This window comes from Suricata suricatta, chromosome 9 (assembly GCF_006229205.1).
Source record: "Suricata suricatta isolate VVHF042 chromosome 9, meerkat_22Aug2017_6uvM2_HiC, whole genome shotgun sequence".
Taxonomy (NCBI): domain Eukaryota; kingdom Metazoa; phylum Chordata; class Mammalia; order Carnivora; family Herpestidae; genus Suricata; species Suricata suricatta.
The window spans coordinates 123599197-123624471 of NC_043708.1; the positions used below are offsets into that span (position 1 = coordinate 123599197).

General features: G+C 46.8%; 1 protein-coding gene across 1 annotated transcript in view; it reads left to right on the forward strand.

The window, feature by feature from the left end:
• Positions 1-25275, forward strand: part of IGF1R (insulin like growth factor 1 receptor) — a 259450-nt gene that overhangs the window by 22859 nt on the left and 211316 nt on the right. The gene's annotated exons all lie outside the window — the stretch shown is intronic.

Below are 25275 nucleotides of genomic sequence, written 5' to 3' on the forward strand. Positions count from 1 at the left end.
CCAGTAGGGATGGGCAGGCTTCTTAGGAGATTTTCTAATTGAATCAGAGCTCTCTCTTGACATAGATTCCCTTTAGATCTGTGTTGTCTGCTGTGGTAGCCACTAACCACTTGTGGCTTATTACAGGCTCGAGCTTTGGCCTGGTCCAAACGGAGACCCACTCGAAGTGTAAAATACACTGGCTTTCAGAGATGTCGCAGGGTCGGGAGAAAAAGTAAGGTATCTCCTTACTTGGTGTGTCAACTTCATTTTGAAATGATAATATTTTGAACCAACTACATTTAGTAAAATATGTTATTAAGTTAATTGCACCGATTTCATTTTACTTCATCATGCGGCTACTGCATACGGTGATTGAAATCACAGGTGTGGCTCTCGTTCTGTTTTAGAGCACTCCTTCTAAGGCTGCACGTTCTGTCCCCCATTGTCTCTCTGGCTGAGCACTGTGATATCCTGACTGCTCTCCAGGAGGATGCTTACGAGTCATTCGAGGAGTTGGGTGAAGGGCATTGAGCCTGGACAGAATGTCTACCTTGAAGTCAACATGAGCATTAAGATGGCCATTCAAAACAGTGAAGTGTGGAGGGCCCCACTCAGTGATTCCGCACAGGGCTGCCCACAGAAGCAGGGAGAGCGTTTGGAGAGCCACGTCAAATCAAGGATGTGTGTGAAATTTTTGACACGGCGGAGAGGCCCTCAATCATGGAGTGCTGATGCGCAGTTTTTACTTGGCACTGTCCCTTTGGCTCCTCCTTAGGTATCCTGACTGGGCGGTGGGTGGCAGGCAGCTTTGTGGCTTCCTAGACAGGCCCGTCAAGAAAATGAGTACTTCGTGGGTTCTCTGCGCACTTCGGAATTTCTCTGTTGTCTTATGATTTGGAGGGGTGGTTTTATGCAGGCTCGAGTTACTCCTAAAGAGTGATTGAGCCTTAAAAAAGTGTACAGTGTTCTCCTTTCCATAAAAATGTAACTGGTGGCCCTGACGTTCAGTCCTGGTGAATCCTCCCCCCCAGCTGCTCCTGATATTGCTTCTCTTTCCATGTCTACAGCCGCTTCTTTTCCGGCTCCTTTTCCATGGCTTAGTCTTTAGTACCCGGTGGTCTGCAGACCTCCATCCAAGCCTCTTTTCACCACCCTTGTCCCCCAGAACGTCCCGCCTGCTGCTTCAGCATCCTTCCGTCTGCCTCTGGTCTGTAAATATCATCTTCAGCTCAGACCTCTTTGTAAGCTTAAGGCTCACGTATCCATTCCTGTCCGGATGACCACGGGCATCTTGGTGTCTGCTGCTCTTGGTCTGTCTCCTCCCTTCTACCGAGTCTTTTTCTCGTACTCCCTCTCTGTGTGGACAGCATTCCTGTGCTCCGAGCTCCCATGTCCGAAACTTGGGTGTTTAGATGCTTCCTCCTCCAGCTGCACGACGAGCCCTTTCCGTCCCAGAGGTCTCGGGTCTGCCACCCGCACCCCCAGTTCCCTCTCCCCTTTTCAGCGACCTGGCCTTTCTCCAACCTCCCTGCACCCCTACCTTGGCCCAGTGATCCCCCTAACACACTGACTGACAGGCTCCCCTACCTGAAATCCTGTAGTGGGACCCTGTGGCATCTCATGAAACTGGGCTGTGCCCGCGACAGGCTGCCTGCCTGCCTTCTGCCTGCGGTGTCCCTGACCCACGATGATGTTCCTATGTGTCGACCAGCTGGCCGCCCTCATGGGCAGACTCCTTGCCCCTTGTTGGAGGACTCTGGGGCTTTGCAGACTCTGATGGGCCTTTCCTGCAGCAAAGAAACCCAGCAACGGTGCTTTCTGTGCTACTGAGTCAATTCTGGGCATGTCCTCTGCGTCTTGGAGAGCACGGGTGTCACCCCAGGGGCGAGCACGCACCTGCTTTGCGAAAGATTTATTTTCGGGAAGATATATTCCCCTCCTTGAGCAGAGAGCAGTGTGTAATAACAGCCCTCAGCAAGCCAACAGATTCGAGGGTCATGAAATGCGGATGTTTCCTGTGTCACTTTCATGGTCCTTTCTACCCAGGAGTTCTGCCACCAACACCATCCTTGGCTCGTCACTGGCAGGGAGGATCAGCCATGGATGGTAGGAGCTCTTTTCTCTCCTGCCCTTGTCAGAATGATTCGAGGCCAAAGATGATGGAGAAGTACAGAAACTGTCTTAAAAGTTGAGCTTAGCACTGTCCCTTACTTTGTTCAGTTATGTGTTGAAAGTCAACCACGTGCAGGCAGGGGCGTGGGGGTGGGGGGTGGATACTCTCGAAGTATCTGTGGTCCTCTTCACGCCCAATGAATTGCCTCAGTGGTGGCTGGTGTTCGCTTGCCACTGAGGCTTTCTGGTGCTTGATTTAAATTTTTTAGTATTTTTTGAATTCTTATTAAAATTTTTTTTAATGTTTATTCATTTTTAAGAGACAGAGAGAGACAGAGCACGAGCAGGGGAGAGGCAGAGAGAGAGGGAGACACAGAATACAAAACAAGGTCCAGGCTCAGAACTGTCAGCACAGAGCCCGACATGTGGCTGGAACTCAGGAACTATGAGATCCTGACCTGAGCTGAAGTCGGACGCTTAAATGACTGAGCCACCCAGATGCCCCTGATTTCAATTCTTTTTAAATGTTTTGAGAGAGAATCCCAAGCAGTTCTGCACCGGCAGCTTGGAGCCCAGTGCAGGGCTTGAACTCACAGACTGTGAGAGCATGGCCTGAGCTCACATCAAGAGTCTGGTGCTGAACTGACTGAGCCTCCCAAGCGCCCCTCTGGTACTTGATTGCAGATATGGACGTGCCTCCAACAACAAAAAAAAGTAAAAAAAACAACAACAACAAAAAAAACCAAACCCTAAAACTTATTACTAATCTGAGTGTCTCCAAGTCCTTTTTAACCCATCAGGATGAACAGCTTGCGGTCTACTCAGATCCCTGTATTGCCGGCGAGAAGGCCTGGTCTTAGCCAGGAAATTCGTGAAGGTGGCGAGCCTGGCCGCGATGCAAACAGGCTTCCTTCAATTAAAAGGGTGCTGACTGGGAACAGTGATCCCGGGGTCTGTTGCATTTCCCACTGCCTTCCAAACTGGGAAGCAGGAAAATAGCAGATTGGAGCCTTTGTGCGAGAAGGCAGTAAATGGCTCCCTATATTGACAAAAGGAAAACATTTTACAGCCATCTTGCTGATGAGATCAGGGACTTAAAATGAAGGCAGGTAGTATCAAAAAGACAAGTCTACATCCACCTCCCCTCCCCTCCCCATAGGTTCTCATGTTCCTGTTTATCGGACACTTCTCACAGGGCGGTATTGGTGTGCGGGGTGGAATTGTTGCCCTTCCTCATTTCCTTAGAGACTGGTACATCTGGCCTGCCGCATAGAAGTGGGGGGCTTGCCTAAGTGTCTGTGAATCACCTGCTGGAGTGGGGTGAGGTAAAGGGCGCAGTTTCTGTGCCCTCAGACCTCGTGTGTGCAATGTGCCTACTTTATCTTAATTCCAACCCCCCCCCCCAACCCCTTCAAGTTTTAAGCTTCCCGTGAGGGGTATTTCTTTCTGTAGAACGCTGTGTGGTCGGCCGCCAGGTTCTTGCATGTCCTGGCCCTCCAGACTGCCCAAGGTGGATGAGGAGAGGGACCTGTGTTTTCCAGCTGGAGCCGAGGCGGGTTTGTGGGTCCCGGATGAGAAGGCGGCCAGTCGAGTGGGCTCTGGCATGCTGGTGTTGGTAGGAGCTTGTCTGTATTCCCCCGGAAGGCCCCTGCTCTGGTCAGCTGCTCCCAGTGTGGGGGTGATCTTTATTTAGAAGGGGGTCACATGCCCCTGGGCCTCATTTCTGTGCCTTTTATAGTCAAGCGTGGAGATCACATTCTGTTCTCCCAGACTGTCGACCCTTGTTACGAAGATGGTGAAGCAGTTTGTGTCCATGGCTCTCTGGGACACCTCTGAGCCCAACCCCATCTCTTCATTCTCGTGTCTGGTCCCTTGAAAGGCTTTGTTCTTGGCTGATTTTCCCCCTAATTAAGGTGTTACTCTCCTGGGCTCCCTTTCAGGAGTTTGTTTTTTACTAAGGATCTCAGAGAGTAAAAATGATTTCAGAATAACTCTCCTAGGGTGATTTGCAATCTAGGTATTTGGAAATATCTGGAATCCCTTCGGAATGTACCAAGTGAGCCTCTTGTAAGATTGTCCTGATTTCTGGGGCGCCCAGGTTCCTCAGTCGGTTAAGCGTCCGACTCTTGATTTCGACTCAGGTCACACTCTCACAGTTCGTGGGATCGAGCCCGCAGCAGGCTCTGCACTGACAGCACACAGACTACTTGGGATTCTCTCCCTCTCTCTGCCCCCTGCTCACATTCTCTCTCTCTCAAAATAAATAAATAAGCTTCAAAACAAAAGTTAAAAATAAAAGATTGTCCTGATTTCTTCCTACTTCTAAAATGCCTCTTTTGTTACTTTGCCATTTCTATCTTGCTTTTCTCATGTGTGTGCCAGTGTGACATTTCAGTGGGAATGACGTGGATCATGTGGGCCCGTGGCTAACCTCATCCTAGATTGCATTGCTCAACTCGAATGCACAGCATTCAGAAGTGAGGTCTGGCCCGTGGTGAAGCTGGAAGCCGGGAATTGAAACCATACCTCCTCCTAGTGTATGGTGTGATGCTGGGACTCAGGCGGTCGGAAGCCGGGTCTCTGAGCACCATCGCATGGTGGGCCGTACCCCTGCCTGGGAGCAAACGAGAGACAGCCACAGTGTTCCTGGAACTCTGGTAGCAGGAGATGCAATCTTTCTGTCTGCGACACACAGGATATTAAACAGAGCAGACGTCTGTTTATCACTGTGCATAACTTGGGAATCTAGATTTAAGAAGTGTTGCAATCTTCTGCATGGACGAAGGGACCTTCGGTCAGAATCCAAAATCGAGACCATTCTGGGTTCCAGTCTGTATCCAGCCTGTCTTCTCAGTCTTTTGAAAAGTCTTCCCTGTCACTGGGTGAGCTGCTCTGCGGGGGCAGGAATGGGAACTGAGCGGGTTCTCGGAGCTTAGTGGAGAGACGGTTGTCCTCTCGGGTCAGGGAGTGCTGAGGGCTTCTGGGGTCAGCAGAGAAGGGCGGGTCATAGGCAGGAAGCATGGTCCTCCAGGTAAGACTGTGCTTCCATGTGTCAGCTTAGACACTGTTCTACAGTCCTTAGGGGTTATGGGGCTGGCTAGGGCCCCACTCCTAACATTCCCAGGGCATCCATCCTTGACAGTTGTCATTGTGGGTTCTGTGGAGACAGCGCCTGCCATCACACGCCTGGCACACTCTGGTGTCCAAGCACGTCCAGGTGGCTCTTCACCTGGAAGGTGTGATTTTCCCCTGTGGACCATCTTGGTGTGTTACTGTTGATATTTGCAAGAATATGTCATTTTGTACAAAATGGGAGATACACACACACACACACACACACACACACACACACTACATTCCCGTATGGACAGGTGGCATCATATGGCAAAGGTTTAAGAAGAGTGGATGAGTCGAGAGGCTCATTGGTCTCATGTGTTCCCAGGTCCTGGAGGTTGCCAGGCCTCACCTTCCACTTGTGAAACAGGGATGCGCAGGGACAGAGCTTATAAAGCACCAGACAGACTGCCTCACACATAGTAGGTTTTTGGGATATGCTAGCCAATTGCTAGTCTTTCTAAAATTAAACTGAGAACTGCATTCTGAGACCATCTAGAATTCTGAGCATGAAACTGGATTGAATGTATATGTTTACTGCCATATCTTAAATGATCTTTCTCTATGGCTTTTTCTAAATTGCAAAAATTCAATTATCATAAATAGCATGGCATAGTGTAGGAGTGGTTCTTGCTAATTTAATCCAAATTGTTCAAATTCTTGTGTCTGTCCAGATAAGCCATATCTTTAAGGAACATTCAGTGAGGTACATATGTCTATATCAGTATGCCAGTGGGGCTTCTGTAGTTACATGTAAACTCTATTTATTTGGTTATCAGACGCTATGAATTTATTCCGCTTGCAAGCATGGTGTGGGGAAGAATTTAAGAAATATCAACAATAAGATTCTTGTTTGATACTAACATTAAATATTATCTTTTTTTTTCAAATGTGTGTTTTTTGCAGAGAGCATTAAAGTGGTTACAGAGTGGGCATGATTTTTGGTAAAGATAACAAGGATGTACATTTTTATTTGTGACACCTGCCGGTCTCACATAGTAAAGATAGCCAACCGTCTGTTTCAGGCTGGAGCATGTGTCTGTTTATTTCTCTTCTTTGGGTAATGCTCACAGTGTCTGTGTGTGCATGTGTGCGTGTGTGCGTGTGTGTGTGTGTGTGTGTGTGTGTGTGTGTGTGTGCTTGCTCATGCATACCCCTCTATGCTCCCACTCAGACTCTTCTCCTGTTTTGGCTGTTTGGTTTGGTTTCGTTTCCCTACTCTCGCCCCCAGTGCAGGAAACAAACAGTGGCTCTCTCTGTCCTCCCTTAGATCTTCCTTCCGTTCGAGGGGATCAGGTGGGTGGGAAAATGCTGTGCAGGAATGTCAGGCCCTCTCCCGGAAGCCCAGCTTCTGTTTCATCTCAGTATTGGACAGAAGTTGCTCTTTGTGTCTTGGCCTCTGTCACAAACACCCGCCCGGTCCTCTCTCGTTTCTTCCTGCCATTTTTCACGGAATCCACGTGGGATGGGAACAGAGGCAGCGTGTTCGGGGACTCTTGTGTTGCCTTGTGTACAAGAGGCTGTGAGGACTGACCCAACGTGTGGCTTCCTCTCATTTGTTTTCCCAAGTTCTGACGAAGGGACTCGGAGTTTGCAGGGTTGTAGCTGCCGGAGCCAGTGCAGGCCCTGGCCTGAGCCCACTGTGCCCAGGGGCCCCTGGGGAGGACGGCCCAGCTGCGATTGCGGACATCTGCCCTTGGCAGAAGATCTATGAACCAGGGCTGCCATTCTGGATTTCCGGATAGATGCAGAGCGGTTGGATGGTTTTTAGCAGCTGCCCAAGACCAGGGAGTTGGCCTTTGTGGTATAAAGGGGTGGGAAAATGATAAAGGAAGATGGAGAAGCAAAAAGGCAAGAGGAAGGCTGAGATTGTCAGAAACACTTCCTGGGGAGCCATAGTGTTCGAATTAGGATTCCTCCCCATCCCCGGCCCCTGCAGAAGGCAGAAGGTATTAGTGGTAATATGGAGACAGATGGAAACTAGCTAAGTCCCTAGGTGTGAAGGGACTAGCCTTATTCCTGGAGCTGTAACGTAGTAAGACATTTCCGGTCTGATTTCTTGACTTCTGAATGGTCCCTTTATGCTTTGCTAAGTAGATGATACTGGTAGGTTCCTAGACTGTTCCTCAGATAGGATGTAGGGATATGGTTTTTGTTCTCTTCTTCAGTGAACTTGAAATGATTGGATTATTTTGTAATCCATAGGTACTTCCTTTAAAGGGTTTTGAATAACTGTGTCAAAGAGGCTTTTGAACAGATTTTAAGCAAGGTTGTGGAAAATGTACCTCATCCTCTGTTCCACCCACAAAGAAAGACAGGGAAGCCTGGAAGCAGAATGGCATATTCTTTTTTTTTTAATTTTTTAAACATTTATTCATTTTTAAGAGAGAGAGAGAGACAGTGTGAATGGGGGAGGGGCAGAGTGAGAGGGAGACACAGAATCTGAAGCAGGCTCCAGGCTCTGAGCTGTCCGCACAGAGATCGATGTGGGGCTCGAACCCATGAGCGGTGAGATCATGACCTGAGCTGACATTGGATGCTTAACCGACTGAGCCACCCAGGCACCCCAGAATGGCATATTCTTTATCTCCTCTTTATAATGTCAGGCACGACTTAGGGGACACCAGCTAGGCAGCATCGTCCAGGTGGCATGGTGTCATCTTCTGAGATCATTGGATATCCTGCCTCTTCTTCCCCACCTGCCCCCTCATCCCTGGCCATTTTTTTTTTTTTAGAATCATAGGCAGTCAGGGCTCAAAGGATCTTGACATCGTCATCATTTGTGAATGGAATTCTGAGAATGTGTCATTTCCTCAGAAGAATGCTTCTTCAGCTCAACAAATATTTCTAGTTTGTTGGGGAAGAAAAAACCTCCTCGTGGAAAAGTCACTGGATGCCAGAGACGGTGATTAGGAGGGTGAATGTCTAGGGGTGTTTAACTAAAGCAGATTCTGTATGATGCCCAATTGATAAAACAGGCAAAGCCGACTTAATAGACTACCATTTCAAGAGAAAGTGGTTTTGCAGGATTAGTTTGATTAAAAAAATTTTTTTTTAAAGATTTATTTATTTTTGAGAGACAGAGAAAGACAGAGCACAAGTAGGGGAGGGGCAGAGAGAGAGGGAGACATGGAATACAAAGCAGGCTTCAGGCTCTGAGCTGTTAGCACAGAACCTGACATGGGGCTTGAACCTATGCATCGTGTGATCATGACCTAAGCCAAAGTCGATGCCTAACCAACTGAGCCACCCAGATGCCCCAGTTTGATTTTAGATTTACTGATGAGCCCACAGGGATAGCTGTCAAGGCCTTGCTTCCTTTTGCCCATTACTGTACCCAGGATACTATACCCAGGAAGATCCCCTGAAATGTAGTCACGCTGCGGGGTTGGGAGACTTCAGACCCTCAGCTTGCTTTACTCCCACAGGAAGGTTTATACTGTTCATTTGGGTAACTGCAGCTCTATCTTGCTGGGCACCGCATTCATGGAAAGCCTCAGAGTGTAGTCGAAGAGCCGCCACAAAAGGCATTTAAGTGGTCATTAGAGGGAAATGGTAATTGGGATGGTGTTAAGACCCCACTTCAGCTAATCAATAAAAGGTGAGTGGCTTTTGTGAATCATTTAGTATGAGCTCATTCAGAGTCAGAGTGTGTAAACAAGCCTGGTGTACGTCATGCGTTTTCAAAAAAGCATGAAGCCTGGACTCTCCTTACACCAGCTCCTCACCCTCCTGTAACTCCAGTTGCAGGTGCCTCCATTGTAGCAAATTAAATGCAAACCTCTGGTCAGTGCCTTCTCATGGAGAAGTGGATGACTGGAGAGGTGGATGACTGGCTCATCAAATGGCAGGAAGGAGAAGGGGGCAACGTAGCAGATGGAGCGAATGGAAGTTGCATGAAATTGTGTACGCATCATGTATTGTCGAAAGCATTGATTGAACCTCCTCCACTACATCTTAGCCTGGTGGCTGCAAGCCAGCCATGTACCCTTCCTGCTCTTTGGTCTCCTCTTCTTTTTGAACCAAGTAAGCCCTGAATTTCCTTCCAGCTCTACGATTCATTTTTGCAGAATAGGGTGTTGGGAACCGAAGATGGACCCGTCGGCCTTGGTCTTCAGTCAACACTGCCGGAGAAATGGAAACAGGCAATGTAGACTTGCAGAGGCATAAAGCAGTTGACCTGCTCTTTGGACAGGCTCTACCCTTAGGGACAGGATGGGAGAGTGGTAGGCTGTGGGGTCCCAGGAGGTGGCTGTGATTCACAGGCTCTGATGAGCTGGTAGCAGATGTAAGTAAGATAGGAGGCTGGCGAAGATCTCAGTGATAGGGTAGAAAGAAATAAAAGTGGTTAGAGAAGGCGTTGAGACTAGGAAAATCAGTAGGATTTATGTTAAGTCTTGTATCTTTGAAGTGACTTATTCTGGTCTGGCTTTTGCTGTTCCCAAAGTGAATTATTCATAAGTACTTTGAGAAACACCGATGTAACACGATTATGTTGAATGAATTTAAATTCATCTAAATCATTCTTTTCAACTAAAGTAGGCCGTCCCTCAACCAGCATCTGAGCAAACTGATAGCCCAGCAAGAGTTTCCTGCTATCACGGCAAGAGACTGATGTCTACTATGGTATTGCTGCATTGCTTTGGACTCAGAAGTACTTTTGGCTTGATCAAAGTGAAATTAAAATACTTTCTCAGTAGTTTGAGAGTTGGGTATGTTTTGTAGTGCATTTTTGGTTCTAGGCGATTTGCCTTTGGTGTGTATCATGGCAAGTTTCAGCTGGAGCAAACGTTGCCATGCTCTTCATGGTCTGTCCCTAACCATTGTCCGCTTGCTCTTCAGAGCTTGGCTCAAGTCTGCTCTTCCATGGGACCTCCCCACATTCCCCTTATGGAGGAGGGCTCATGCACCTGCAAGTCATTCATGTGCTGGTATTGAGCCATTGCTGTGTTCTCTGGTCAGTGATCATTTCCCTGACCATGCTTACTCCCCATGTGTGTCTTTCTGCAAATAGACAGGAAGCCACTTGTGGTTTTATAAATTTTGGTTCTCTACCTTCATTGCCAGAAGGAGGCCCATGGAAAAGATATTCCGCAGAAGTCCATCTCCCACATGGGCTTGACCCTGGGTAGGTAGCATGTGAATCGTTTGGTTCCTGTGACGATGGGGAGGCTGGGTTGTGAGGGAACGGAGGTGTGTGGATGCAGCGACTAGGGACTCTTCACTCACAGAAGGGTGGGTGTGAGAGCACTAACTCTGTGTGCCCTCACTCCCGAGTCTAGGAATCCTGCCTCACTCTAGTCTAGGTATTTTAAAAAGGAGTTGAGAAAATACTTTTGGATGATCAAAGCAGTTCTAGCCAGAATAACTAAACCAAATAATTATCAATCGAGTCTAAGAGCAATTTCGAGTGAAGGATTGAGAGAGCGTACATTTACACTTATACATGGTTTGGGTACGTCCTTAACGTCTGCTGAGTTGTGAATTATTTGGGGTCTCCTGTTCCCCCTTACCATTCTGGTAATGAAGTGGAAGAGAAAGGACTATGTACCTACCACTCCCGTGGTAAGGAAGAAGAGTGAAGAGGCTTGAATTAGAAGGGCCATCTAAGGTAGGTCTCGATGGGTCTCTGCAGTTTTCCCATTTGTTACTTGGCCAAAGTCGTCTCCATTGTTTCTGTTGATCTATGTAGGGCAAGTTCCATGCAATGTGAATGAAACTTGTGATTTTGTTATGAGATAAGATAAAACACATGACATTCCAAAGGATAGCAATAGACAATTTATGCTGTGTACTGAGGTGCTCCAGAATTTGGGCCGAAAGAAGAGGAGAGGCAAAGAGTGCTAAGAGCAGAGGAGGGGGAGAGTTCTGTATTTGGGGCTTTGCATGGAAAGAATATTTGCCCCAAGAGAAATCGAGGCCTTTCATTAAGAATGTCTACATTTGCTCAATACTATTTGCCTGGCATTGTATACATGGCCCTCAACTCGTGAATGAGTTGTGCTCTAAAACTTGGCAGGACATTTGGAATTTGGAGTACATGATTTCATAAAAGCAGATATCTGAATGGTGGCTGAGGTCCTGGCCAGCACCCCTCTTCTGCCCCCCACCTGCCCAAAGCTTGTTTGTCTTAGATATTATTTGTATCTACTACCCACAGCTTTGCCTCCATGCAGGAAAAGACTTTCTGAGCTCTATCCAGAAGCTCTATCCCTTTGGTTTGGGTGGTGGTGGGAAGCTAGTCGTTTTCACTTTATATCTGATTTAAGAAAGAAAGACTCTTTCCCTGAGGGCTTAGCATTTTGTAGATGTTCAGGCTTTGGGGAACAAAGAAGTTGCCTCTGCAGGGGTCTGTAGGTGTGCAGTTCGGGATAGGAGCTGGGAGTCAGCACTGCCAGGTTCCTGCCTGTCTGGGTGTGAGGATTATGAGTCAAATCCGGAACATGTCTTACCTCCTAGACTTGAGGTAAGGAGTAGAAGGACTGAGTTGGTTTGCGTGTGGTGGACTTTTGGCTGATGCCTCATGGCATGACTTGTATGAAATGTGGGCTTGGGTTCTGTGTCTGGGTTCGACTCCCTGCTCCATCACTGGGCCACCAAGCAAGTTTTATGATACAAGGTCGGGAAAGTGTCTGACAGTGTCTGAAACCCAGATGGGCTCGCTGCATTTTAGTTGCTTCTCCTGTTGTTCTCCCTGCACTTTGGATCTAAAATGTGGGGGTGCTGATCTAAGCTTTGGACACTGTATGGAGAATTGTTCCCTGGGGTGGTCCACGAGCACAAAGGGATTCCAAACATCCTCCCCTTCTCCTCGCCTCTCCTGTCTTCCAGTCAAAGAAAAACTCAGCGTATGATCTTTGGCCCAGAGAAATATTAAATCTATGTTAAGTATGCAGGCATGAATGGGCAAAGGAGGGATTTGTGGCAAAGAGGAACTGCTAAAACAAATAGGTAATGTAAATGGGCAGAAAGAACTGTTAAATTGATTGCATCTTTCAGCTCCTGGTACTTAATGCAAAGAAAGGAGTGGGGAAGGGCTGCCATTTGAAGTAATGGAAAGATGAGGGAGCTTTGAAGCTAGCCAAGATTCTTCTCCCTGCCAAAGAGAGGTGTGGATCACAGACAGTAAAGGTGAGGATGTTGGAGTGTGGCAGCTGCATTTAAGCATGGCGCGTGAAACTTCCTGCTTTTTGCACCCCCTGTGTAGGAGGGGAGAAGCCAAAATCGCCAGGCCTGCAAGATAGCAGTTCCCAGCTCATTAATCTCTTGTCAGAAGCCTTCACTGAGCGTCATGGCAAGGCTTGCGATGTCAACGTTATGAAGCCACTTAGTTCTTTAAAAAAAAATGTATGTTGTTAACATTTTTTTTGTTTATTAAGTGGAGCAGGAGATTGGAGCTCAGTAGATTTGATGCTCTTATCCTGTGTAGTATGCTCAGAAGCCCATGGTTTTCCTTGAATTTTTATTAGGGCAGTGAGGGCAAATTTAATTAGCAGGTTGAAAAAGCTTTGGAGCAGTTTAGGCCAATCCGCAGTTAATTGTATCAGTGATTAAAATGTCAAGAACATAGAAAGAAACAAACTTCCATTTCTTCTAGGGTTTTATTTTGTTATTTAAGGTTATCACAAATGAGTTAACATTTGAACTAATTAACTAAGGCACACCACAGCAGGTAACCATTAACTTTTTGTATTACGTATCATCCCCCTCCACCAAATTACGCCATTAGCATCACCTGTGAGCCAAAACCTATGCGCTTACAAGATCGGTTTTTAAGGAGACTTAGCTCTTTGGCTTTCCATATTGAGGACATTTTAGGTGTTGGCCCCAGAAATGAGTTTCCTGGAGGAGAGAAGTTGTCTCTCCAGGTTGGTAAGCAGGGGCGGGGGTGATTGTGCCCTGGGCGTGGCTCCCAAGTGTGGCTCCCGGGGACCACTACAAAGGGGGGATGAAGAAGCCAGTTCAAGGAAATCCTGTGTGTCTCTGGGTCTCAGGGTGGAAAGGAAGCCTAGAGATCATTTAGATGGCTCCATGACTTAGTTCCGGATCCCTTCTTCAGGACCTCAAACAGGTTCTTTCATGAACCCGCCATTTTTACTAAATGTACAACTGTCATGGTGAACGTCAGCATATTCCAATTACTTTTCTTCCTGTGTGTATTTCGGTGAAGCGAGACCTTAGTGGGACACAGTCTTGCCGTGGTCCTGGGTATCTAACTGTATACTTGACTGGGGTGGGAAGGCAGGGTCTTCTGGCCCAGAGGGAGTCTGATGACTCTGAAGTGCTCTGGCCTTGTGGATCATGCTCAGGGTTAGTGATCGAGAAGAGAATTTTCCTGCAGTGGAGAAGGAAGGCCATAGGAGGCCGAGTCACCTGGTCTCACTCCTTGTCACTCAGAGCAGACTGCTTCAGACCTGCACGCTGTCTCCGGATTTGGTTATTCAAGGACGTGCTGCCATTAGAACCCAAGGAAAGGCTTAGGCCCTGGAATATATAAAAGTTCAATTAGAATTTTGCATTCCCTGAAGGAAATATTTCTAGGAAATAGTTTCACATGCTCTGCTTAACCCTCTGGAAAAGTCAGAGCGTGTTAGAGGGAAACTAACTTGGAAAAGGATGGGAAGATTTAGCCAAGGCCACGCCCATGACTCTGAGGGTCAAGCCAGATCAGGACCTGGGATATGGCCCAAACACCGTCCCCACCTAGGCATACTCTCACCTTTCCCTGCCATCACCCCCTTTTTTCTGCTTCCTTTTCTACCCTCAAGGGCTCTGGGTCTGATGAGAGGGGTGAGTGAGTGCAGTAAGTCACACTGGCACCCTGTGAATGACGCCAAGGCAGAGCTATTCATCTGATGGTAGAAACAGAGCTACAGCGTCAGAATCTTTGTCTTCTTGTCCAGTGTCTTTATGTGACTCGCTTGTCTCTGAATAGAAATTCCAGGCATCTAACCATGTTGACAAAAGGGCATTTTTGCTCATCTGCGTTAAAGCTCTTAGAACCTTTTAGAAGATTCTGCTGCCTTTGGTGTTTTTGTAGATTAGAACCCATGTCCCCTTACAGTGCTTCAGTGTGTCCCGCAGTGAGATGGCTGTCGCTCGATCCCACACATCCCTGGCCCCTTTTGGGCACTGGGGTGTGGTCTCTGGGGTGGAGAGGGATGAGGGACAAGGCAGATTCTTCTGCACATGATCTGTACATTGGTGAATGGGCCCCAGTGGCCCTCTGCATCCCTGTGGCAGTTAGTCTCTTAGAAAGGACTGCCTTTACGATCATGACTGGCCATCACTGAGCAATCGGTATGTACCAGGCAGCTTGCACCTTCTCATTTAATCTCTGCCACTCTAGAGGGTGGATACTGCTGTTCCTTTTTTTGTGACTAAAGAAACTCAGGCACCAGAGACTTGGCCATAACACGTGTAAGGTACTGGGCCGGGCTAAGTGACTGAGCCAAATCCCGGCCTGCTTTTCTTTGAGTCCATAGCTGTCCCTTCCTTACTCTCCCCATTGCCCCATGCCACTTCCCTGGGAACCCCCATCCTGAGCCATCCAGCAGCCATTGGATGGCCTGTCTGGCCTGGAGGTGGCCAGGCTCCATGCTTCCACATTCGATGAGTTCTTGGCAGCCTGCTCTGTCTCCCCAGTGACAGTTCAGTCCGCCTGGCCCCACATCACTCCTCTTCTCTGCCACCTCCAACCCCCACGCCCTTCTTCACCTGATCAGAAAATTTACGACTCTTGAGATAAAGGAACTACGACAGTGAAGGAGTGACATAATTATAGTCAAATTGCAGATGCTTAATTATGAGACAGCTTGTTTCTGAACGTTAATGCCTTGCTTCTGTCCCATCTCTAAGATCGCCTTCCCTTTGTGCAGGATTCATTTGTACACGGACGGACCCTTTTCCTGTGGGGAGCAAAACTTTGATGCTGATCAGTGATCAAGCACTTTTTTTTGTAAAGGAATTTTTAACCAGGAGATTTTTTTTTCTTTCTAAAACCCGTCTTTAATCTTGTAAAAATATCTTTAATTGGAGGTGAGTGGGGGCTGGGGGTACAGGTGCTTTAGCCCTGATGAATGGCAGGTTGTGGTAAAGAAAGAAAGGATGTGGTTTACAGGAAACTTTTTATTCTGTTTGTGTATGTATATATATATATATATATATATATATATATATATATATATATATATATATATAAAACAGTCATATAGGGAGTAAAATAGAAAGCGTCAGGAAATGATTTATTGAAATCAGATCTCCAACTACTGATTTTACCATGAATTAGGCTCCTGAAAAATCAGTTGGCCATGTAGCCTTTTGTTCATTATTTTTTTGTTGTTTTATTTATTGGGCCACCTGAACTTGTGGTTGCCTGCCTGGAGTTAATTCTGTCTCCCTCAGGCAAACACCCAGCATGCACTTGGAGTTTTTCTCGAAGAGATAAAGGTGTACCCTGGACATTGGCTTACTAGTCCCTTAGCGTTCTGCAGGGCCAGTGGTGGGCAGTGGGCTGTCACCTGTGCTCAGGTGGCCTCTTTTTCTTCTGCAGCGGAAGCCGCCCTTCCATGCTGCACCTGGACCTTGAAGGCAGAGAGAGCTAGGGTTTTCTTTCCGAGGAGGGGCCCTGGGCAGCCATGGCCCTTCCTCCGGCTGCCTGTCCTTGTTGTCCTCTGGGTGGGTCGGGCATGGGCCAGATTCCTGTGGGCTTAGTCACCACGCTTGCGGGGCTCCGAGAGGATGGGGAAACCGCGGCCCGGCCACTCTGTCACCCCAAAGGAATGCTGGCTGGGCCGGAAAAGGTCTCCTGGAGCCGCCGCTGCAAATCCGTCCCTGCTGAGGCAAAATAAAGCCCCCTCTTCTCTTCCCGTCATAGAAAAAATGAACAGGAGGTAGCCACTGTACTCACTGAAGATGACTTTTTTCTTTTAACTCACTCTTTAAAATACTTTTTAAATATTTTTGGTTGCATATTCCTGGATCTGCAAACATACCCACAGTTATTCCAGACAGGCTTTTTAGTGAAAAGTGAGGTTTCCAGGGAGAAATCCTGCCTATTGTTGCCTCTGTTGACTAGCAGTCCTTTTTGTCTGTCAGGGAAAGGCAGGCGGGACTAGATGGGGTCGGGAATGAATGGTGAGGTCAGCTGACTTCAGACTGGATGGTCTTCGTCCTCCTGGAGAAGACTGACCTGCTTCACTCAAGACCCCTGTTCAGGGGACAGCAGAACAAGGGGGAGTAAGTGGCCCCCAGCTCTTCCCCATGCTAACTTGGTTGAGCCCATTCTGCCCTCTGTCCCAAAGCCAACTGCTAGGAGTATTTGATGGCCTTTGTACAGATTTTTAGGTGGCTTCCTCTTCTCTGGTGGCAAAGCCAACATCTTTGCCCTATGTCAAGAAAGTCCCTTCTAGTAGGAGGTCATTGAATCAGATAGATCCGGCTTAAAGTCTTGGCTCTGTTACTGCCTGGCTCTGTTACACCTTGCTTAAGAGTTTATCTTTCTAAGGCTCTTCTTCTGTAAGACAAGATACTAGGTCCCTTCCAAGGTTGTCATGGGGACTGAAGAACTCAACACGGGGCCCGACACAGGACAGCTCTTCAGTGAAAGACTAGTGGATGCATTGTAATGTTTTTGTTCCCATGGGGGTGTAATTGTTAAACAATAAAAGGATTGCAGAGTAGGCACAAAAAATATTGCATATTGAGTTTGCTTTGGAGTCTCACATTTACAAAGGGTAGAATTCTCACAAGATAGCTGTTCTTAAAAGAGGTAGATATTTGGAAGAGTTCTGGTCCAAGATGGCACTGGAGAAAGACCCTGAACTCAGCTCATCCATGAACATACCAAATCCACACATACTTACAGTCCTCACCAAGAAAAAAATTAGATCTGCATATGCTCATGTAAATTACGTGGAAAAACACACAGGCCATTGTGCGTAGTAGTGCGATCCTTCAGGTCTGACTTTTTTGGTGGTAAATAGATACTGGCAAATGCTGGTACACTCATTAAAATGTTTTCCAGAAGGGATCCCAGAAAGTGAGAAACACTTATTTTCCATGGAAAGAGACTGGAGATCCTGGGTGACCCTCTCTCCTCATCTTGTACATTTTTGCCCTGTTCCTATTTTCTAACCATGTGCTTTTTTTGCTTTTATTCTTTTCAAAGGTCAACAGGTATTATTTGGACAATAGGATCTGGTCCATTTCCTGTTTTCTTTGTTATACTTCTTTGCATTAAAATAAAACTCCACTTTAATGTGTTTTTACAAGACAGACTTTTCTACATCTGATTGTCCTTCTGTGAGAGCAGGCTCTCTGTGAGGTCGCAGTGAACTCCCCAGCTCCCTGGAGACCTTAGATGGGAACCTGCTTGCCTTTCTCAGTGAGAGTCAGACCTTCTTAGGAATTGAAGCCTGGGAGTCACCATCTCTATGAGCGCCCAAACAGTGGGCCCTGGCAGGGACCTTGGTCTAGAATGTCCTTGGGACAATGCGTACGTATGTGCATGCGTGCGTGCGTGCGTGTGTGTGTGTGTCTGTCCTTGGTAAATGGCCTTGGAAGTGTCGCCTGTGCTTTTGGCAATCTTGGATAAAGTTTTCCCTGCGTAACCCTTGGAAAGAACAGTTCTGTCTTGTAACAACCCTGTTTCTGTAGGTCCGTGATTTTGTAATTAAAACTTTATGGGATCACAAGGGCCCATTTAAAGGGCATCTGGTCTGAACAGCCTAGTTAAAAGCAGAATTTGGTGTCAGTGGCTCCCTTAATTTCTCAAGGGTGGTTATTTGTAAATTCATCCTACTAGATGCTTGTGTTGTGTGTTTTATTGATGAAAGAGGAAAGATTGCATCAGGGAAAGAATGTTTCACACCCAGGACTCCCATGTCTGAGGGGACTGCTGCTTCCTGGACACTAACCTGGAACAGCTGACCTCACCTCTCTCGCAGACAAAGGCACACTGCATCAGTGCGTTCTGAATGTTCTGACCCACAGTAACACAGATTTACACAATAACCCCAGGATAAAATAACTATGTGGCTAAAATAAATGTTTCTAGAACACTTTTTATTTGATGTAGGGCTTACTCTTCCTGCCTAAGCATTAGGTCTGATGTTCCTCCATTTTAATGCTAAGAGATGCATTAAAACAGATTTTTGAGAACTGATGGGGAATAACTAGTCATTTTAAAAGCACATTAGGGGACCCTCAGTGGCTCTGTCAGTTAAGTGTCCAATTCTTGACTTGAGCTCAGGTCATGATCTCAGTTTGTGAGATTGAGCCCTGCATCAGGCTCTGCACTGACAGCATGGAGCCTACTTGGGATTCGCTGTCTCTCTCTGTCTCTCTCTCTCTCTCTCTCTCTCTCTCTCTCTGTCTCTCTCTCTCTGCCCCTCCTCTACTCATGTTTTTTTTCCCTCTCTTTCCAAATAAATGAATAAACTTAAAAAAATATTAAGGTCTTTTCTAGTTCTGACTTTGAGTTTGTTGGCTCTGAGTTGAGAACCTTTGAGGTCACCCTCTGTTTTCTTATGAAAATGAGGAGCGAAGGGCATTAATTGTTTTTTTCAGCTACCCCCTGAGAATGGGAGGATTTTAAGAAATTAAGTCTGTGCTCCTAATGGTGAGATATATTTTGTTGTCCACCCACAAGCATGTTTGAAATATTTGAGATCTATTTTGTCTTGTATAATTTATATCAATGTCTATTTTGTAAAATAACTTAAGGTCAGTTTTTAAAGTAACAACAAAAAAAAATTTTATGCCTTCCTGTCCTTCCTCAAACTTTAATACATACAAACAGATTTAAAGAGTTTTATCATATCAGCGTAACCACCATTGAATTATTTAATACCAAAGGCTTTGGACAGAGTGACAATAGATAGTATTTGAGTGCTTATTATGTAGTAGGCATTCTTTCTAGTAAGTCATACTTGTAAATAACCCCATTAGCTAAGTTCTAGCCAAGCTTTGTTGGGCGTGTGGAATCATTAGATGAATTTTAAAATAACTTGGTCTGTTCTAAAAGCCCCAGTAGATCCAAACTGTTGTGGACTGGTGCCTGGTAACTTTGACAGCCATTTTGAAATGTTACCATAGTGATAATTCTTCTGGAATCTCAAGTCATTAAAAGTGATATGGCTAACTCTGGGCTGTGTGCTATAAAAATAGATGTCATGGGATGTGTGAATCCTTTTCTCAACATTATAGTTTATACCAGCTGAAGGAATATTTTAGTCGTGGCCTGCATTCTTATTAGGGGCTAGTTGTTCTGCTCAGTTTTTTTGTTCTCTACACAAGTCATGTATCTGCGTAATCATTAACCCTTAACAATGAATGGCACTTAAAAAGTTTCGATTTTTCCCCCCTCATTTGACTTCGGTTATTTTGCCTATTGTTTGTTTCTCCCAATGAGTTTTTCAAAGGCTGGGTCATGACAAAAGATTAATCATCATTGATGACTGTTTCCATGGATTTGTTTGTTTAAACTGCATCCAGTGGCCCTGGGTTCTGTGGCTGGCATTGCGTGTCCCTGACTCCGTGGTGGTGCCTCTTGTGTGGTGGCGGTGGGGGATGGGGAATTGGCACAAATCATGTCCTGTGGCCTGTAACGTACTGTGGACGGTTCAGCTCTGTGCTGTCCCCTTCTCTTCTGAACCCCAGGGTAATAATTAAAAGAGTTTATATTAGTTCCTTCTCTAGTTAGAGGAATACAGGTTTGAGACTCCTAAATAACGATTACCCGGTTGGTCCAGGGGTGAAGGAGACCACTGGAAAATATGGTCAGCAGTGACTGTTGACAGCATGTTTACACACAGTTGTGTTCTTTGGTTCCACTTGTTGACCCAAGTTACTGGCGTTGGGAGAGGGACAGCTTCGTTTCACCAAGTGGGTAGCGTTAGAGCCACTCTGCTTATTTCATCGGCGCAGTGTTCTCCTCTGAGCTCTTGCTCCGAGTCAGTCACACTCAGCCCACATTTGTAGGTCGCTGCCCTCTGCCAGGCACCAGGCTCAGCTCTGGGGATCTGAAGACCAGTGAGGGACACAGCGAGAGGGACAGCTGGGTTGGGTTTGCGGGGGACTGATAAGGGAATCAACTCCACAGTGTGGAGTGGGTTTTTTCAGGGCTGTGTTTAAAGTGTCATGGGAGTCTGGAAGGGGGCAAGTTGGCTTGGAGGGCCTCAGGGAAAGGCTTATGGGGGAGCAGGGCCTCAGAAGATGCAGAGTTCACCAGGTACCAGAGCTCAGGGACCGGGGCGGGGGGGGATGAAGGTGGGTGAGAGCACATGGGGGTAAGTGGGTTGCCTCAAAGAGTGGTGGAGAGGTTGTGTGGGGCTGGTTGGTCTGCCCGCCTATGGAGATTGGACCTGACTTTGCGGGCGGTGGCTGCAAAGCAGAGGACGGCTATAAGTAGATCTGTGTTCCATAAAGATTCTCTGACAGTCACTTGGGGAGGGAGGGATAGAAGCTGGCAGAGCCGGTGGGGAGAGAGCGAGCGTAGAAAAGGATGTCAGAGACCGTTTGGAGACCGTTTTTGCAGGGCATGGTGAAGGAGGTAGGTGATGCAACGGATCAAAGAAAAGCAAAAAGCTTTAAGGATCACTGAGGACTGGCTAGGATTGCTGATTCATGGTTGATACCATTAACTAGGATAGTAGAAACCAGGACAGAAATGTGGGGAGAGAGAGAGAATATTTGTAGTTTCCCTATGTTGAACTTGGTGCTTTGTGGCCTGAGCAAGTAGAGCTGGACTAGGAAGTTTCTGGAAACACTGACCTGGCTGGAAACAGCACTGAATACCTATTTTGGGAGTCACCTCAGTGCTTTGGAGGGCTTGTAGGGAGTGGGAAGAAGAGCCAGGAACCCCCACCCTTGTTTTTTTTTTTGATAGATTGTAGTTTTAAACACGTTATATAAGGAGTCTCTGCTATAGAGAAGGGCATCTATGTGTCCTTGGCACCTGGCATATTTCACGGAGGAAAGCGTCAGTGAACCTCCCCTCTGTAGGGGACAGGGTCCAAGGGCACCTCTGAGTCTCTAGGGAAAGAGGCTGTTTTGAAAGGGTCAGATTCTTCCTCAGAGAAGGTTTGTTTAACCTCCACGTGGTGGGAGAGGAGGCCAGAGTATCTTAAGTAAGGACACCCACCCGAGGCCACTCAACGCTTGGAGCCAGACCTCTCTCCAGCACTATCATTTGACAGAAGGATCCTCCAAAGTCTTTAAGCTTATTCTCAGTACCAACACGCTGCCACATAACTACGTGATAAAAATGAGAAATGATCGGCACCCCCCTCCACCCCAGCCCATAAGATTTTAACACCATCTGGACAGAGCACAGGACTCCTCGCCCAGGACTTCTGTTTCCCAAATCACAATGATAGGGACCTCAGACAACGCTCTGAAAAGTGTCTCTGTGAGGCAAAGCCTAGGGATTTGTCTGGTTTACCTCTAATCATCTCTTCCTTTCCCTTTCTTGCAAGTCTTATGCTTAGATAATTTAGTACACTCAGTCTGCTCACAGGCAGGACTATAATGGGGGCTGATATTACAAACCCCGAAAGTCCTTTAGAAACGTGCTTGCAGCGTTGAGAGAATAGTTTCCCGAGCAGCAGGTAACATTAGCCTGCCTCCTGGGACCTTCAGATGCTGGCTGTGCACGTTGCAATCCTTAGATGTAAAGGAGGAGTGTGCATCCAATCCGTATAAACTCTACTACGATTTCCATTTGAAGTTTTCGTTGTACTGTCATTTTTTTGGAAGTTCTCCGTCATGGTTTTAATGGGAAGATCATGCAGGCTTGGTGACAGGACGTAGTGACAGGTGTTCTCCACTAATCCTTACGCTCAGCTGTTTTAGCCTAAAGTCATAGGACATGACGTTTTTGCATTCAACCTTTTTTTTTTAATTTTTAAAATACCCAGCTGTAAATTCATCCTTTTTTATTTCCAAGTAGGTCACCCTCAATCAAATCTCAGTATTTCTCATCATGCTTCCCTCTCCCCTCCCTGGAAATGGAAACACATGGAGAAAAAAGTTGCATGTTCCTTTCTCTCTCTGTACCCAGAGAGGCTTATGGAATTTGCATCCAACGAGGCTTCATAAAAGTGGCATTAACTTTGCAGTAAAGTAGCTGACCCCAGACCCGTGTCACTTCAGGCTTAGTCAGGCGCTAACAGAGCAACTTAAAACTTAAACAGAGGTGTGAGCTTGATAAATCAGTGCGTGTTTTGGACTAATTGCTGACCACCATTCTGAACATTAACTGCTCTTTGTACTTTAATGATGCCAGGAGGCTGATTGTGTAACCTTTGAATACCTCCTTGAGTCTGGACAAGAACTAAATTAACTTGGTACTTTCCTACTTAAAAAGACTTTTGGGAAGCTATGAATCACTTTCTTCGAAGTGTAATTTTTGCATTGTTTAGTTTCTATGATGTTTGGAATTTGGTACTTCCCAACTATGCTAAGATGCATTTGTAGGTTAAACTAAAAAAAAGGAACCCCCCCCCCAAAAAAAAACGTAAAAACTTCTGTACCGACTAAGTGTAAAACCTGTTCCTGAGGAAGGACTGTCTGATTGTACTTCCAATTTCATGCATTTAAAAAAAACATATTGCTAGCTAGCAATATCCTTTCTCTGCTTCCTAGCGATGGTGCGAGACTCTGGAATGTTCCAATGAGACTGCTGATTGGATTATGGCTGTGGTCACTATGGGCTCCAAATGTGGGGAGCATGGAGGGGCTGTCACCTGACTTGCTGTCCTGCAGCCTTAGGAGGACCAGTCCAGGGCGGCCATACCCGGTTCATTCCCTCAAATCTGGGGAGGGCCTTGTGGCCTTATGGGAAATGTATTGTAGGATGTATCTTCATTTTCATTTCTGGGATGGGACGGGGGTATGTGAGATGGGGAGCATTTCACCTGACTTATGCAAAATAAAACAAGGAAACAAAAACGACAGTCCATCTCAATGGAAAAGTCTGGGGACAGGCAGGTTTCAAAAGCCTAGGGACTCTTCACGACTCACTGGCCAGCATGTTGGCTTCATTTTGGGGGTCCCTGTGGCAGCAGAATGGTTGTTAGTGGCTTCAACCCTGCACCCCGCAACTTTGGGTTCGGTGCAAAAGAGCCAATGAGTGCTCTGATCTAACTGCACAGACTTGTGTCCATATGTCCTCGTGGGCAGTCCAGGTGCCTGCCCTCCACCGGTGTGTCCCATGCAGGTGACGCCCAGGCCACTGGTCCTCCAGCCTCCAGGAGTCAGAGGACAGGGTGGTCCACCCAAGGAAGGTGTGCGTTTTCTGATCAGAAGGAGGAGGGCTGGGAAGTGACTCTCACCTACCCTAGATGCGCGGTGCGAGGTTTGCGCACATGCATTTGAGCATGCGGCTAGGTCGGAGGTGGATCAGAGGACAGACACGACTCTGGGGTCTTTCTCATCGTGAGTTCCTTATCTCTGCCCCGGAGAGCCTTGTGCCGTTGCTGTCTTGTCAGAATTGTATTGAACAGGGAGGGACATCAAATTAAAAACTTGGGCTCCCTCCCCAAAGTGGTTTCCTGCACAGCCCTCCCCTGAGAGGAGATCGCAAGCAGTTAATTCATCCATTTCATTGATCTGTCGTTTTTATTAAAAAGAAAAAAAAAAAACAGCCAACCACCGGAGGAAGTACAGGCAGCTGCCTAACGAGTGGAGATGATAGGAGATGATATTTTGATTACATTAATCTATATCCTGTTAGTTCACTTTGCCTCTGTCACTGCCACTGGTGAAGTTACTAATGTGAACTAATTACATTTGCTCTGAAAAGCCAGCATTTTTAATGCATCTCAGCAAGAAAGGTTAATATTATCCATTTAACAGCATGAATGAAACATTGTGTGTGTTGAACTCAAACTGTCCTAAAAGCTTGGATAATAAAAACCCAGTGGCTTCTTTTATAACTCACTGGATAAACAGCTATTGGTGAGATACAGTGAATACGCTCTTCCCTTCCAATCTGGCGGGGCGGTCGGCAGTTGTGTGTTGTCTGTTGACAGGGCAGTCTGGACTGCGTGTGACATAGCCGCGCACGCTAGACAAGGGGCTCCCCCCTTTTCAAAACCGCACGGGGCTGCATAGGTTTTCCTAGTTAGCAGGGCTTTTTTAAAAGAGAAAAACGAAATCACCTCAACCCCAAGTAGAACAGCCCTCTTGTTGCAAAAGCATCTATGGATTTCCAAGACCTGTAGCACAATGTCCTTTAAAAGTCAGTCAGTTCCCTGGAACCAGCTTGCTGCTGAAGACAGCATTTTGGAGAGAGGGTGTTCTGGGAGGGGGACCTCGTCTCTAGGGGCTTCATTGCCCACACATGTGGTACCTCAGAGATCCCTTATTTAAAAAAAATTTTTTTGTTTAATTATTTTAGAGAGAGGGAGAGAGAGGGAGAGGGAGAGAGCGAAAAAGAGCGAGCGAGAGAGAACGAACAAAAGCAGGAGAGGGCAGAGAGAGAGGGAGAGACAGAATCTGAAGCAGGCTCCAGGCTCTGAACTGTCAGCACAGAGTCCAACGTGGAGCTCGAACTCATGAACCACTAGGTGGTGACCTGAGCTGATCAGGTCAGACGCCTAACCGACTAAGCCTCCCAGGCGCCCTGATCCCTTATCTTTAATTGTTTCCTGCTTTCCTATGGTAAACAATGAGAATGGGGACACCCTGAGGCAGCTCTGTGCCATCCATCATCTTGGGGGCCACCATGTGGCATTCTCTGTGGGGCAGGGTGTTGAAGTTTCTGGCTGGTGGCATTTGGTTACCAGTTGGTCCCTCAGTGTCTTTCAGTGTTGACCTTAGGAACACAGAGAGGATCTGTCCTATCAGGAGCCCTACATCTCTTTCTCCCTCACTCTTGGCTTGCCTGGGAGGCAGGGAGCTAGAAATATTCTTTGGGAGAGGGACTCATTCAAAAGGGTGGGCTGAGGCACAGGACTTCTGAGTTTATGATCTTTCAGATTCCAGATTGTCCTCCAGTAAATGTATCAACTGGGATTTTCCAAAGATAAGTCCTTGAAAAGAAGAACTTAAAGAGTTCATCTT